The following is a 14,679-nucleotide window of genomic DNA, read 5'->3' as shown; positions in this document are numbered from 1 at the left end:
GTAACACTCCAATTTAACTTAGATCAGATTTACTAAATGTATTATAATGTACAGTTGTAAATAGCAATAAATAAATATTAAAAAAAAAAAAGTTTCTCTAAATGATGGTTGTTATCTCTTTTGTTCTATAGCCCTGGTGAAAACCTGAAACTCAGGTCGAAACGTCGGCATAAATAAATATATTTTTATGTTTTCTTTGCTGACCCCGACCATCTTCTCCAATCAGTAATCTATGGTCAACTTTCTACACCTCAATATACATAGCATTAACTATATCATCACAATTTAATTAAATAATAGATGCATTTTTTATCGATAAATATATTAAAAAAATATTAAATTGTTCATCTTCAATATAAATGTTTACGTGCGCAAACAATATATTACTACTTTCGTTCCCATAAAAGTGTTTCCGATTTGGAAAATGTTTTTTCTTTTGTCCCCTATAATAATTATCAAAACCTTTTGTATAATTTATATTTATCCAGTTTTCATTGATATTAAAAAAAAATGTTAAATGGCTAATTATTTTTTGAAATTATATGCTTCTTTAAAGAAAAACTTTTTGAAAAATGCACACTTATCTGATTGTAAAGAACACTTAATTTTACATTGATTTATCGATTTTTTTCTTCTAAGTAATGTTGATAAACGTTAACAAAATAAAGAGGAATTAAAACAGTTTATGACGAAGGAGCAAGAAAATGTACAGCCCACATCCTCTGCTCCTACAGCAGGAAACTTGCGAACACTCAGAGAAGAGACTTTAAAATGTAGAATATAGAGGACTTGGGGCGAGGGTCGACACGTCGCTCCCACGCTGAGCCAAGTTTTAATCCGCAGCGACCAACTTCTTAATCAGAGAGCGACAAGAGAAGGTTAGAGGATAATCTGCTATACCAACCAGCGCTGCCTCTTGTTCTCCATAACGCTATAAGAGGGTTGGCTTGTAGCCCGAGTAGAAGCTTGCACAACATAGAGCTCTTGAGAGGCAAGATACATAATCCAAGTCGAACAGGAGACCAGTAAATTAAGATTTATCTCTAATACGATAGAGATGAAAGAGATTACCATATAAAATATTTAATTTTAAATTTTCAATTAGGTTTTAAACCACATTCAACGTATCCAAATAAAAAAATCTTAATTTGAGTGCTAATAGACATCAGTGCGTTTAATTAGCTTAATTTGAGTGCTAATAGACATTAGTACGTTAATTAGATCCTGAGATTTTTTTTTCAAAATAAATTCCCTAAAATAAGTTTTGATTTTTCAGTGCACTTTATAGTTAAATGTTGCTTTTTAAAAGCTATATCTCGGGAACTATTGAGCTTAAATAGCTCTATTATCCCTCATATTTTAGCAAATGTGCTCAAATTTAAATGACATTCTCTTAGGTTTTTTAGAGTTGTTGGTAGTTTTAAAGATATAGAGTTCCGAATGAAGAATTAATTTTTTTTAACGTTTCGAAACAACCGCCATATTTATTCTCTTTACCTATACATGGCAGACTTATCAGTTTTTACTAGTAATGATACACAGTTTTCATTAAAGTAATCAGAAATTGGTACTGAAGTTTCTTTAAGAAATATTGCATTTTAAAAAATTGTACATTCAATTTGATTTTTCAGTAAATTTTTATGAAATATTCCGTTTTAAAAAATAGTATATCAACAAACTTTGAACGTAAATAGCTCTATTAGGGCTCATATTCTAGCAAATTTATTCTACTTTAAATTATGTTCTATTTTGTTTTCAGGTGGCTTAGGTTGTTTATTAGATATAGATCTCTGAAGAAAAAAATGTTTTTTAACATCTTGAAACAGCCGCCATTTTTATTTCCCAAAACCATACCTTGCATACTCATCAATTTTGACTACTTATTACACATAAGATTATCATTCTTATTTTTCATTAATATTGCCAAAATTGGGATGTAGTAACTGACCTTTTGCTCCACTTGAACTCTTGGACTAATGATTTAATTCGAAATAGCTTAGCACTCTGTTAAAAAACTTAAAAGCTAGAATTTACAAAATTATTGTCCTTCCCACTGTTCTGCACGGATGCAAAACCTGGCATCTTACACTTAGTTAATGTTACAGCCCATTAACATTTTTGAAAATAAAGTATTACGTAAAATATTCGGACCAAAATTAAGTTAAAGTTAACCGGAGAATTTAGAAGGCTACACAATTCTGAATTGAGGGATCTATACCTGGTATATATAATTCAGGTTGTAGTAGTGTGTTAAATAAGAAAGGGCATCACTGGACAAATGTGTTTAGAGAACGATTGGGTATGAAGTAAAGAGGCAGGGACTGGAAGCGCTACTGGAGGAACTCCGAGAGAGAATCAGCGAGACTCTAAACTTATGGAAGAAAGTACTGGGGGAGGAGTGGAATGAACGGTGAGTAGCAAGCCAGAAGGGCGCTACTTTGAGAAAATTCTTCCCCATCGTACTTTCTAGATTGAAGGCTAAGTGGGTCCTCCCGGATTATCGGGTCTCCTGAAACAGCATGTACATGTAGTAGTAGGGGCTAGGAGGGCTGGACCAGCCTGGCAACTGCAGGAGGCACCCAGACGGGAGATGTGCATCAGGAAGACTTCCCGAACGGATGCATTGGACAAGGTGCAGCCTCATCAGTAAGGCGCTCAACCTAGCGCTGGGCTGCACCACAGTTAAAATTGTTCCCAATAATTAAAAGGAACCCTCCTAAGATTATTATTGTAATAATAATTTTGGAAAAAAAATGAAATAAATAAAAATTGTTGATTATTGGAAGCAGTGGCTTGCGCAAACCCCAGCGCACTACACCCCTGCTGCCGCACTTCGAATGCTAGAAATGGCAAGGGAGAGGGATAAAAAAAATGGAACGATTGGTGATATCGGCAACGAACCTCCGGTTTTGCAAATCCTTTATTATTACCGCATTTTTGCGGTTTACTGATTTATTTCTCTGTGTTATATAATTTTGAATATTTATTAATATGATGACTATCGATCACACTTAAACTTAATATCATTTAATTTTCTTTGGCTTTCTATTCAAAACAACTTTGATATACTTTATAAATCGGTTCGTTGGTAATATCTACCCGATTTGTTTCGTCAAGCCCTCTTTAACCCTCCTTCCATTCCTTCGTCTCTAAAGGGACCAACTTAAGAGCTTGTCTGAAAGGTAGGTTCTATTCAACCGGTAAAAAGCTACTGAATATAAGGTTTTGATATATAAAGTCGTAAATCAATTGCCATTCCTTTTTGATCTGTATTACCTCAATATTCAACTAATAAAGAAGCTTTTTTAATTAACCGAATGTTATAAAATCATTAAAATTTTTTAAAGAGATGAAAGATGTTGCCACAGCTCATTACCTGTCCTTCTAAAACCGACATTTCCAGTTAAGAAAGGATTTTTTGTACATTTTAAGCGATCAAGGGTTTAATATTAAGGTTAAAATACTTTAATTTTAGTTTGGTGTTCTAAAAAAAAAAAAACATTGGTTAGCACCATCAACTATATAATTTAATATACAGAAGATCTCATCACAATATTAATCCAATTATTAATAAAATCTTACGAGCACATAATTATTAAAAAATAAAAAAAAGTGTAAACTTTTTTACCCCTCCCCCTAGTAGTAATAGTAATAACATTCAAAGTTTCCAAAAAAAATCTGATATTGGTTGAGAAACAGAAGAACCATCATTTGAAACAAACTTAAAAAAAACAAACTAGAAGTTTGGTTTAAGCTCACACTACGAAATTCAACCTACTATTTACATGTTTAATATGCTTAATACATTGAAACTGATCAAAAACAACTTTTCCTCGCTTTTGAGTAGGAGCATATTTTTATTAATTAATTATAGTTAATTTATCAGCTCTAAAAGAGGAAAGCAAGAACTTTAGAGATTTACCAAGAGAGCCTAATTAAAAAAAATGAATTATAGTGCAAATAAAAATATACATACGTAACCAATGAAAAATACATAACTGAAGAGAAAACAAATAATAATAAAATTAAAATTTACCAATAAATATACTAATATATCCGAAAAAAATGATTTACGAATAAGTTTTATACCAAGTAAAAAAATTAATTAATTAAAATAATAATTACATAAGTTTAATAAATGAAAAATACAATTTTTATATTTTTGAAATATTCTTTCTAAGTGCTAAACATCAATTATCTTTATACACAAAATAATTAAAATTACCTTTATACATATTTTTATATTTACATTATTTTTATATATATTGAATATTTTTTATGCATAATAACCTTTAAATATATTTTTTTACGTAAAAAATATCTTTTATGAATATAAAATTACCTTTATATATAGTATTTGACTTTATCTTATTACATAATAAATAATAAAATATGATAAAGTAAGAATTATATTGTAGCGAATTTATAATAGTATACAATATTATAAAATTGATATTAATTGATCATTTTTGTCAGCAGATTAAATGAAATGAATTTTCAGGAGTTTTCGTGTGCCAAACTGATATCAACGACGAACAAAAAAAAAATCAAATTTTTTTTCTTGTAAATCTTTTTATTTCGTAGACTTTTTTGATCTTTATACAAACGAAGGTCAGAAATTTGAATTTTTTTTTTAACTGGCAAGGTTCATATGGCCTCCAACAGCTTGATTGGTCAGTTCGATTCAAATGATATGATTCTCATTTGGTATAGAACAAACATAATCTGTTTTAGCATAAAATTTTCTGTAACTTATGCTACATAAATTCAAAATCAAAGATCAATTTCCTTCGTTGGCTCCAAAAACCTCCCCAATCTTCTGTACTAATAACCTTTCGTTCCTTTACTTGAATACTAACATATCTGAAAAACAGAAAAAAATTGAATTTATATAATTTTGACGTATTTAATAAATACTATGGTGGACTGTGGCTACTTCCTGTATTGAGGTCGTCATTCAGACTTTCCTAAAGGTATTGGTGTTGTTACAAATTAACTCCAGCCTACAGTAATATCTATGGAATGCCTCAAACAAAAATAAATACAACTCATTTTTTCAGACGTGCATTCATTGCAAAGCAGAGATATGTTGAATTATTTTGAAGTAATGTACTGTCTCTATGTGGGAGTGGGTAGCTTAGTGGTAAGGGACTGTGCTACTAACTTCAAGGATCCGGTTTGAATCCAGCTGTGGCAGCTAATTATTTTCTGTTTCACTGTAGCCGTGAGTCAGCCCTGTGTGTTCGGGAGCCTTCCGACGTCCACCCAGCTTCATTAAGTGGTTAGTGTTAGCCGTAATTGGTAAAAATCTGGCGATCTAGAGAGGTTTTGACCAAATCACCTCCTTGCACAGCCGTTGATCTAGTAACAGTCCTTACAAGATACTGCACCCCTGACCCTTCATGGTTTTTAGCTTTACAGATTTTTTTTTCAAATTTAATTTTAGGTGTTTGCTGTTTCTATTGTACATTTATATGTTCATAAACTTTCCTCTTCTGGGGATGATAATATTAACGTCAATTAGCGACACGAAATCTGGTTAATTATTTATTGATGTTTGAAAATATTAATGATTTGTTTTTGATAATATTTCCACTGTATTAGAAGCGTAATGGATTTCGTTTATAGCAGGATGGATTCAATTCACATCTCAATTTTCCTGAGCGCGAAATAGCTTCCTTGACGTAACGGTATCCTTTTAATATGTAAATGAGCCTAAAATAGTCCGGCAGCCTTCGAGGAGCAGTCCTTGATCATTGTGGTGTGGCAGGGTGCTAGCTCTCTCAAGGTCCTTATTGGTCTCCAGTTATTTGGAATAAAGTTTATCTCGAGGAGAAGAAGGTAAGAAGCGCAGAACAATAAGTGATACTTATTTTATAGTATGTATTATGTAAAACAAAGAGTATGAAAATTATGAAGGAAGACAAAAAATATCATATAAGGCAAAAAGATTTTTTTTTTTTTTAAATATCATATAAGGCAAAAAGACTAGTACATATAGGCAAATAATGAAAAATTAAAATTGAGAATGAAAAAGGTAAAAAGATATTATCAAAAGCTTGAAAATATGTAAATAAAAATATACAATTGAAATTAATAAATTTGAAGAAGATATTTTGGACCGTATGAAGTAGATTGGAGGAAGATAGTCCGGGTGGCGGTCAATAAAGGTATCAAAATAGTAAAAGAAAACTATTTATTGTTAACCAACGTTTCGCTCCACTTTGGGCTGTCAGATTGAAACAAGATAACAACTAACTAGTGTTTTGTTCTTTATTCTCTGGGATAAAGTTTCAAAAATCAGCAATAATAGATGAATTCATACTCCAAAGTCTTCCCTCCCAAAGCAATTCATTTACCGCAGAATTAAATATCAGGATATCTACATGTAGTTGTGAGTTACATGTAGAAAGTGTAACGTACAACTAACTGTTAAACATATTCTGATATGACAGATTCCACGCCGTTTTTCAATTTCAGGCGCTTTTTAAATATTGCTCGATTAAACTATCTTAATGTCTCCTTTTCTCGATGTAAGCAAATATTTTGGAAGTGATAGAGGACCGTCGCTCCGTGGGGGTCTTAGTGAGGCGGGTCCGACCGGGAAGGAAGGTCTTTTTTTTAGTTATGATGTCCTCTTGTGAGATTGTGCCATGTCGTACATCGACCAGCCTACTCGCTATAATTGTCTGTTGGAGAAGACAGATAATAGTACAAGAGCCCAAGAGGAGAAAAAAGGCAGTTATCTCACCCCAATTTTTGATTACTTCGATGAAAACTATGTATAATTAATAGTCAAAATTGATGAGTCTGCCAAGTATAAGTAGGGGGAATAAAAAATGGCGGCTGTTTCAAAGCGATAAAAAAACTAATTTTTCATTCGGAGCTCTATATCATAAAAAGTAGGAACAACACAAGAAAACCTAAGAGAACGTCATTTAAGTATGAGTAAATTTTCTGAAATATGTGCCCTAATAGAGCTATTTACGTTAAATAGTTTTCGAGATATAGCTTTTTAAAAAGCAACATTTCATAAAAATGTTGTATGGTACGTACTGAAAGAGCATTAGTTAGTGAATTTATTTTGAAAAGTTTATATCTCAAAAACCATTTGACGTACAGATGTCTATTAGCACTCAAATTAAAGCTAGTTTAATGAGCTAAAAAGTAGTTTATGATGTTTTATCTTCGTAGGAGTAATAGTTTACATGAAATTTGCTAAAATAAATTGATTTATAGTTGTTCGGACAAATCGGAGCTTTAATTTGAGTGCTAGTAGACATCTTACGTCACATAGTTTTTGAGATATAGAATTCTCAAAATAAATTAACTAACTACTAATTTTTCAGTAGATTTTTAAGAAATTTTCCTTTTTAAAAAGCTAGATATCGAGAACTATTGGACGTAAATAGCTCTTTTATGACTGATATTTCAGAAAATTTATTGTTCTTTTAATAATGTTCTCTTAGATTTTCTAGTGTTGTTGGTAGTTTTTAAGTTATAGAGCTCCGAATGAAAAATTAGTGTTTTTTTAAGGTTTTGAAACAGCCGCCATTTTTTACTCCCCCTACCTGTACTTGGCAGACTCATCAATTTTGACTAGTAATTATAGTTGTTTACTAGTTTACATTAAAGTAATCAAATATTGGGGTGAGATAACTGTTTTTTTTCTTCCCGGCTCTTGTACAATAAGTGAGGCTACCACGGAGGGCGGGGGAGGATGGTTTCACTTCGTTATTCAGTTTCAGGTGCTTTTCTTACAGTCTCCTCTTCCCGTTTGAAGCAAATATTTCCAAAGTGATATAGGACCGTCGCTCCCTGGGGGTCTTAGTGGGATGACCCCGGTCGCGAAGTATTACCATTATCATTTGGCAACTATATTAAAGGATAATAGTCCTCACATACCGGAAATATTTTATCATCTTTGGAAATCAAATATGTACGTATACATATTATTAATTTAATCTATATACAGCTTTATCATATCACTTAATGTCACCTATTGTTATCTAGTAATTTTTTTTTTCAATTTCTTTCAATTTCTATATTTTCTATTATATATTATATATTGTCTATATTTCCCTACTTTAACAATTTCTATGACATCAGATAATATATTGTAGTATAGATACAATCATATTAGGAATATTTCCAAGTGGAAAGCTCAGTCAGTATGTATAGACGAACATCACCATCGCTGTGGATTACTTTATATTATATTATTTTTAATAAATCTTAGATTGTGTATTATCTCACAAATTTATTTTTATTATATCTTTTATACCGTTTTATTACTTACTTATCTCATTATTTTTAGGTGGTTGAACATACTTTCCTTATCATGTACAAATACTTGACCGACTGGATCTTAGATTTAATTTTGAAATAACCTATCTCGGGCTATTTTATAAAGGCCATACTATAAATAGACCTTTTTCTAGGAAGAATAAAAGTATAACAATGCCTGAGTAGTAACAATCATTCCACCAGTAGTTGAACTTTTGTGATTAGGTTTTAGAAGTTGGTAAGGAATTGAGTTGTGGCCTCCTCTTCTTGGAATGCCTCAAAACGTAGTTAACTTAAGTTATATATAATTGTAGTTAGCAGGAGAAATCAAGTTATGGAAGTTAATTATTACTACTCCTCTTTAAAAGTCCCAACCAACAATTATGTAAGAAGAAGTTGATTTTTTTTTAATTATTTTTTAGATGGATGGCTATAATACATATACAGTAAACTAGTTATCTAATGAAGAGAACATTACAGTAATTTGTAAAGAAACTATATTTTGTTTTAAAATCAAGACAGATTCTAAAGGCTAGCTTTACAGAAATATAGTTGAATTTTAGGCAGAGCTGGGCGAAAATTATTCAATTCACAGAGGACAAATAAATTTTAATTCGGATATTGTATTCATGAATTTTATTATTTTAACTTTTCTGATATAACATATTAGGGTCCCTTTTTATGTTTTAGAAGATGCAGAAAATGAATGTTTAAGGCCCCCTCAAACATATTCAATAGCAGCTAAAAATGCTGCCATCTAGTGGCAAACAAATGAAGTAGCAAGATGAGTACCCACTGAATAAGAGGACAGTTACCATATTTGTGAGAACAAGCCCATGGATGGGTGAACACTGGGCGTGGGCTAGACAGGGGGGAGCAGGGAGATTCCGCGGCTCCCCCCTAGATTTTTGGGACCCAAGAAAAAAAAGAAAGAAAATAGTAAACTTATTTGACAGATTGATTTAGTTAATCAAAGATGGCAACCATCCCACAAGAGGTGGTTAATGTTTTTGCCAGCAATCCCAGAAGGCTGCTCTCCTCTCATAGCAAACCTCTTCCTCCCTTAAATGTTTGTATTTATTGAATATATTTATGTACAATAATTAAGTTTACATTCGATTATCAAATTTTATTTTCAATAATTTATTGTGATTATGGGTAATAAAAATTGAAAAGTCAATTTTTATTACCCATAATGAAATGATTGAATTTTATGAAGTAGAAATAAGTGGGAGAAAAGAGGCAGGACAACTAGACCAGGAAAAAAGGGCATTAAAGACAGAAGCGGTAGAGGTACAGAAGTAAGAAGACGGGCTAGAGAAGAGGATGGACTTGGAGAAGTCCTAAGAAGGGCTCTTCAGAAATGGAACTCCACGGCTTAGACGTCACCGATGAGTGGCAACACATGACATCCCTGAGTTAACTCGGCGTAGGCTGAAGAGGAGTTGGATGAGGGACCTCCTACTGTAAACAAATAATTTACTTAGCGTTTGGAGAATGCACCACTGGGTGCTGCCTCCCTCAAGCCAAGCACATTTGCTGATTGTAAACTACATTTACAAGTGTAAATAAAAAATTGTAAAGATATAAAAAAAAAAAAAACTATACTTGTAAGAGTTTCCCAAGAAGTAAAATATGTCTTACTTCCCTTCGGAGTTACATACAAGCAGTTATCGATCAAGTTATCATCCATCCACATAATTATTTCTTTTTACTGACTACAATAAATAATGTGGCCTATTTTTTATTACGATCTAGAGAGTCGGGCATGGTGAGGGAGTGAAAAAAACATTTTCAAGTACTAATTGTAAACCTATTTTGGAGGTAAAATATAGCCTCCATAGTAGAAGTGAGTGAAATAGTTACAATTTTTTTTCTAACGACTGTCACTCACGTTAGAGATTGAAAATGAACCAGACCTATGATTTACACATTTTTCGATAATGACCCATTTGTAATTTGATATTCTTGGAAGACTCAGAATAAGATAGATTCTCCAGTTCAATGAAGACTAATGAATTAAAATAGTTTTCATTAATATCCTTACAAGTCTAAAAGCTTATTTAGTAAGAAATAAATACAAATTCTAGAATACAATGTCAATACAAATTATTCAATTAGTTTACGATTTACAATTATTTAGAAATGAATTAATTTAATATTTTATTGCGTCCAAGGATCGCTCAGATTTATTACAACAGATTAAAAAAACAGTTTTATTTATTTGTTACTTTTATAATCTTTTGTTAGCTTAACCTAGTATAAGAGCCTTGGTTCTTAATAAATTGTTTTAATTATTTTTTATTTCATTACTTTTTTTTTAATGTAGCTCGGACCATCTCATAATTAATTCTGATTCACAGCCAGCTATTTAAATATCAAATTAATATAATAATGTACATATTAAGATGATGATGGCAGTTGCTTAACAATCTCGTCAGTGCAGCTATGATTGAGTTAGCTCCTGCCTTCATACTCTCCAATTACAATACAAAAAATTTCCTATTAGAATGGACTTAGGAAATGTTCTAGAATGTTTTAGCTATTATTATTATTATTACTATTATGTAGCTAATATTTTTTGCCTTAAGCTATAAGAGGGACTAAATGATAATTATTAATAAAATTTTAATCAATTGTTTAATTTACAGAAGTTTTATTTCTGTCGGTAAATCAGAATAGAGCTACAATGATTTTGATTTTGTCGATAGGCCTGATATCTATTGTAACTTGAAGAACTGTTTATTACCATTATCCGGTGTTTTTCTTTCTTAATATTATCTGTGACTATAACCTTATTATTGTTGTTTGAGGAAGACTCCTCAAGCATTTTTTAATGGGACTTTGAGATGCTGCGCTCTATTGGCAAAAACATGAAAGTGTAGAGTTTTTAGCCATATTGGGCTGTACAGGTAGAAGAGCAAACACATTTTCACCTACTGTTCTACGACGCAACATGAGTGAGTAGATCTTCACCACACCCAGGCAAGAGGGACGGCGGCAAGATGAGACAAGAAAAGAGGAAGAGAGACACCCGTCTTTATGTTCCATCGAAACACTAGAACTTATAATACCTTGTATTATTACTTGTAAAATCAGTCTTATCAATAGTCAAAATTAATTTCAATTTTAACAACTATTTTGTAAACTCTTTTGGCAAAACAAATATAATCAAATGTTTTAGGACTATAAAAATAATAGAGGGTTTATTTTTATTTTGTTCTACAATTACTATAATTAATTTTATTTCAAATACAGTCCACTCCAGGGATACCAGCAAATTATAATTAATTCGTGTAATTTCCCCCAACTATGAAACCCGGGGAATACTTGAATTATACAATTGTCATCCTCATAAAATTTAATGAAGTTTAATAAAGAGTGTTAAATAATATTTTTAAGGAATCATCTTGATACATAAATAATAAATAACTTTGTAGAAAATAATCCAGACAAGTAATGTATCTGTTGTGAACTTGCTTCCCATGGTATGAAGTTACATTACATTGTGGAAATATAAGAATTCCGTACCCCAACTGCTATCTGATCCCATATCTCTCTTTTACTATCACCAAAAGGCAATTACCACATTTAACGAGACTTAAAGATACTGCAGACAAACACACTGTCCTGTGTTCAGCGCTTGGTAGTTATGGCTATAAAGTGAAATATGCAGATGTTTTTATTCATATATACAAATTTATTTTTAGAACATAAAAAAGGGCTCCTCTTGTGTGAAAAAAAATATAAGCTCTAAAACTTTGACCTTTAGAATCGGATATGAACAGAACGTTTAACAAAATAGGGAGATTTATTTCGAACTCGGAACAAATAACACCCAAAGATTAATTGTGTATTCTTGCAACAACGGCAATTGGTGCCTTTATCAGTTATATCCATATTTTACTGGCATCTCAGTCTTTGAAAAAATGTCTAGTATGTATATTTAAATCCACATTTTAAAAGTTACATTTCGGCCTCACTGACATTACTAAATTTCTAACAAATACTTAAAGAATTAGCACAAAAAAAGAAACCGTTTAAACCAGTCTATCTTGATGAGAAATAAATTCCTGTTTGGAATTTGTTTCTCATTACTTAAACCTTATCTTACTTAAACACATCTATGATATGTTAAATGTAATAGGTATATGGTTGTGAGCAGCATACTTTAAAGTCCACCTTAAATGTCAAATGCAGAGGAGCTCATAGCGGATTTTCTTGACAACTTGTTTTTAAACCTAGTAATTGTAGAATGATAGTCCTGATGGCGGTCATTAAAGGTATCAAAATAGTAAAAGAAAACTATTTATAGATCATACACAATCTATATATCAACTTAATGTACACACCACGTCTAATCGATTGTCCAATACTCATTATTATAGTTTTACTATTTACTATTTTTATCCACATTGTTCTAATTTTCTCTTAATTTATTATACTTCCTCCCAATTTTCAGGATTTATATTTTTATTTTATAACTTTATTTTTGTTAATATAAACTTTTTTTGTCTCTATCTCTATACTGTATGTAATATCTCATACATGCACTCCAACATTTATCTCATATATTCGCGTGTTGTGATATTAGACAAAATATTTGATGATTCTGTCATTTTACTTATCTATATATTATAAAAAAATCTTACCCAATTTGAAAGTTAGTGAAGAAGTGGGGAAATTTTATACTTGAGAACGGAAGCTCGACTTGGCAGTTGACATCTCTGTTTCAATCTAACAGCTACTCCTCTCTATGTATTTTACTTGCTACTGTATTTTACTACATAGTAGGCTACTACGGCCTCAGTAGAAGAGCAAGATTTATTTTGTAGTAAGAGCAAGTTGTTTGCACAGCTATGTAATGTTTGTCATATGCAGCAATGAGTTGTACCCACTGCTGGGAACACCCGTATTGTCTAATAGGCAGGGTAGGCTGATAAATAAATAAATAATACTTGCTACTACACCTCACCTTTGCCATATTTATTTCACTTTCTATTTACCTTTCTACAACTATCTCTTTGCCATATGTATAACTGGTTCTAACGAATATTCTTCTGCAATTTATCACCCGAGTTGACACTCCTCCTATATGTATTATTCCTTAAATTATTATTATTTATTTTATATATTTTATAAACAAAACAGAAAAAAATCTATTTATTAGTTTTATTTTCGTATTTTCTCTGTATATTTATTTTAATATTTTGTGAAAGCAGTGTATATGCATAAGAAAGAACAAGCCAAACTTTATGAACAAATGTTTAATAATAATAAAAAAAATATATGTACACAAAATGGAAAGGGAAAAAAAAGAATCTTACCAAACAAAAAAAAAACAAAAGAACAAATAAATAAAACTTATAGACCGTCTCACTCCTAGTGCGCTGGGGTTTGCGTACGCCACTGCTCCCAAAAATCAACAATTTTTATTTAATTCAAATTAATTATTGGGAACAAATATTTAATGTGGTGCAGCCCACTCTCTTCGAGCTTCTCCGGTAGCACTTCTAGTCCCTGCCTGAGAATGTTTTACAAATACCCTTCGATTAAACTATATTATGTAAATGAGTCCAAGTTCGTGAATCGCCTACTCTCTTTTTTTATTTAATACCAGATCGGGTTGGTGGGCCTTACATGGTTGATGGAAGAGGTACAATTTTTATTTTAACAATTGATTATGGGAGGTATAGTCTCATATAAACGACACCCCTAACTATATACAATGTTATAAATAAAAAAAAAAAAAAAGATTAAAATGATAATTCTTAATAGAAGATAAAAGAAACGTTAGTGCCAAAAACAAGGACATTTATAGATTTAACAAAATACATAATTGACTTCTAATGAAAAAAAAAATTGAGAAAAAGATGAAGAGAAAAAATATATATTAAGATAAAATAAAATATTAGAGTTACAATAACAGAACTGATAAATATAGAATTTTTAACAGGATGTCCTGCAGCAGCCTGGGCTTCAGTCTTCGGGTTGTGGTTGGGTTTCCCAAGTTATAGGTCCCTGCTTCTTTAACTGTAGCCTACTCTCGAAAGTATGAAACTGACGAAAGCAAAAAATATGTTTTAGAATAATTTAAATTTCCAGTATGTAATAATTTCTTTCATTATGTTTTGGTTTGATATTTTTGTGTGGAACGAGTATGATAGGCCTTAAACTCTGATCATTATCTGACATAAAAAACGAATCACGAGAACGATTGTATTAGATCGTCAAGAGATATTTAAGTTATGGAGTTTCATTGGTTGGTAACAACCGAACAAATCTTAAGGTGTCCTTACAGGTATTGTAAATTCAGGTATCGTTCATTTTTTATTTAACATATCATAAATATATATTTATAAAGACATTATAGGTCAAGATTATCAAATTTAA

The sequence above is a fragment of the Halyomorpha halys genome, unplaced genomic scaffold (assembly GCF_000696795.3).
Source record: "Halyomorpha halys isolate HHAL.00 unplaced genomic scaffold, Hhal_1.1 Scaffold201.1, whole genome shotgun sequence".
NCBI classification, from domain to species: Eukaryota; Metazoa; Arthropoda; class Insecta; order Hemiptera; family Pentatomidae; genus Halyomorpha; species Halyomorpha halys.
This window is presented reverse-complemented; position numbering follows the sequence as displayed.